The sequence below is a fragment of the Macrotis lagotis genome, chromosome 5 (genome assembly GCF_037893015.1).
Source record: "Macrotis lagotis isolate mMagLag1 chromosome 5, bilby.v1.9.chrom.fasta, whole genome shotgun sequence".
In the NCBI taxonomy this organism is placed as follows: domain Eukaryota; kingdom Metazoa; phylum Chordata; class Mammalia; order Peramelemorphia; family Peramelidae; genus Macrotis; species Macrotis lagotis.
Window position 1 is genome coordinate 115293774 of NC_133662.1, and position 2451 is coordinate 115296224.

General features: G+C 40.7%; 1 pseudogene; it reads left to right on the plus strand.

The window, feature by feature from the left end:
- The first annotated feature begins 732 nt into the window (after positions 1-732).
- LOC141489354 (putative monooxygenase p33MONOX pseudogene) lies at positions 733-1641 on the plus strand (annotated as a pseudogene).
- The last annotated feature ends 810 nt before the right edge of the window (positions 1642-2451 follow it).

Below are 2451 nucleotides of genomic sequence, written 5' to 3' on the forward strand. Positions count from 1 at the left end.
GACAATCCTGAAAGTCCTATTATGGAAAATGTGATCAAGTGAAAAAAAACATGGCGTCTCAGTGCAGAACAAAGCATATTATGCTCACTTAAAAAAAAACAAACAATTTTTATGTTGCTTCTTTCTCAAGTTTATTCTGCCTAAGTTCTAATTCTTATTTCACAACTTGACTAACATGAAAATTATGTTAAACATGATTATACATTTAAAAGCTATTTCAGATTGTTTGCTGCTATAGGGAAGGGGGGAGGAAATGGAGGGATGATAGGAAAAAAGGTGGAAGTCACTGATGGATGAATGATGAAAACTTTATTTGCATGTGATTGGAAAAAATAAAAGTTTTATCAATCAAAAATAAATGTTAGGTTTCACTGTAATTCTGCCAGCTGAGGTCCATTTGGATCTTAGTGCAACTTGTGTAATGACCTTGCTTCACCCAATGCTTGGGTGCTTAGGGAATGATAGGGACCTGGAGCCTTGTTAGTCTCACCTTGTGCTGCAGTCTCTTCCCCCATCCCTTCCCCCAATCCCTCCCCCCTCCTCATGCAGACTTAGCTGTCTGTAGAACCTCTGCATGAGAGCTGCTTGGGACTCCTTGCTAATGTCATCATTAGCTGCAGAATGTTCCCTTTTGACATCTTTGTCCTACCTACATAACTTCCATAGACTTTCACTGGTGGGAATCAGAATTCTAGATATCTGTCTAGAAAAACATCTGGAGCAGAGTCTTTCATGGCATCATGCAGAGAGCCAGATGTGCCTGCTATTGAGCACAGTAGAGTGGGCTTCTAGGCAAGATGGCTTTGCCAATTGGAATGCAGCATCAGACAACCAGTTATGATGATGCCCTGGAGGATCCCACATCAATGACTCCACCTTCATCTGACATGTACAGTAAGGTTCTGTGGAAAAAAGCCAGTCATCCCAGACTAGAAGTACCAATAGCTTTCTAATGTAGAGGAGGGATACATTAATTTCTCCCTAATCCCCTCAGCTTCCAGTAACCAAATAAACAAACTCCCAGTGGTGAAGTCCAAGGCTACGCACATCATCATGAATTCTCTAATTACAAAGCAGACACAAGAGAGCATCCAGCATTTGAGTAGCAGACATGGTTGAGAGACACACAGTACACTCCACATAAAGGCCTCACCATAGAAGACACCAAGTACCACTGCCTGGTGGAGGCAGTCCATAAATTGAAGTTTCAAAGTGGAAATATGACAAAAGAAGATAGATTGACTGCTTCAACCCAGTCTACTCCAAGTAGTACACCCCATTCTTCTCCCAAGCAAAAACCCAGAGGTTGGACCTTCTCCTTCCTTACCTGACCTAGATATCAGCAGCATGGATGCTGGGAATGGAGACAGAGACAAGCCCTCATCTGAAAAGTGGAGCCTTTTTGAATCAAGAACCCTTCAGAAATATGACTCAGATTTCAGTGTCCAGTCCTTCACAGGTAATCAGAAGCCATCACCATTGGAACTTATTTGGGTACAGGTTGCTAAAATTGCAGATGACTCACCAACTTTCAAGCCACCTAAAACTGATCTTCCAGGGATGGAAGGAAAGAAACCATCTTCTTGGACCCATAACCTGAAACAAAATGACAGGAATATGTTGACACCTACAGGGTTGTAAATCTCCCTTTTCATATGAGCAATGTTGTTTTCCCTGGTGATCCTCTCTTATGTAGAGTGTCTTAGACTTTTCTTTCTCCCCATTCACCTTGCACTCGACATGGGAAAGATGTAATCCATTCACATTTCTACTGAGGTTGATATTTCTGGTGAGTTGGTGATTATTTCTTTTTTTAGGGTTTTGCAAGGTAAATGGGGTTAGGTGGCTTGCCCAAGGCCACACAGCTAGGTAATTATTAAGTGTCTGAGACTGGATTTGAACCCAGGCGCTCCTGATGCCAGGGCCGGTGCTTTATCCACTATGCCACCTAGCCACCCTGATTGTTTCTTTAAATATTTGAAAGAAAGCTTAAATCTTTCTAATGCAGGAAGATGTATTCTGTAAGGTCCCAAAATGTGTTCAAATAACTCCTCAGAGTACAATTGACTACAGTCAATTACAGAACAATAGAACTAAATTGTAGGGGGAAAGGGAAAGAAAACCTAGTAGACTTTTATTTTTTTATCCAAAAAAAATAAATGTTACCCATTTTTATGCTAAGGTAACAGAAGGAAAAGTAATGGAAATAGAGGGGAGTGGAGGCAGAAAGGAAATGGTCAATAGATAGAAGTTGAAGTGAAGAGAAGGTGAAAGGATGAATTGCAGGGCAAGCTAATAAAGAATGACAGGAAAGGGAACAAGACAAAAGTAAAGGAGGCTTTATTAAAAAGAAGAGTCATTTTTTTTTTCTTTAGACACTGCCACAGGTAATCGAATGGAGATGGTAGCACGGGATTATGAAGTACAGAAAAAGGAAGAAAATAGAACTTA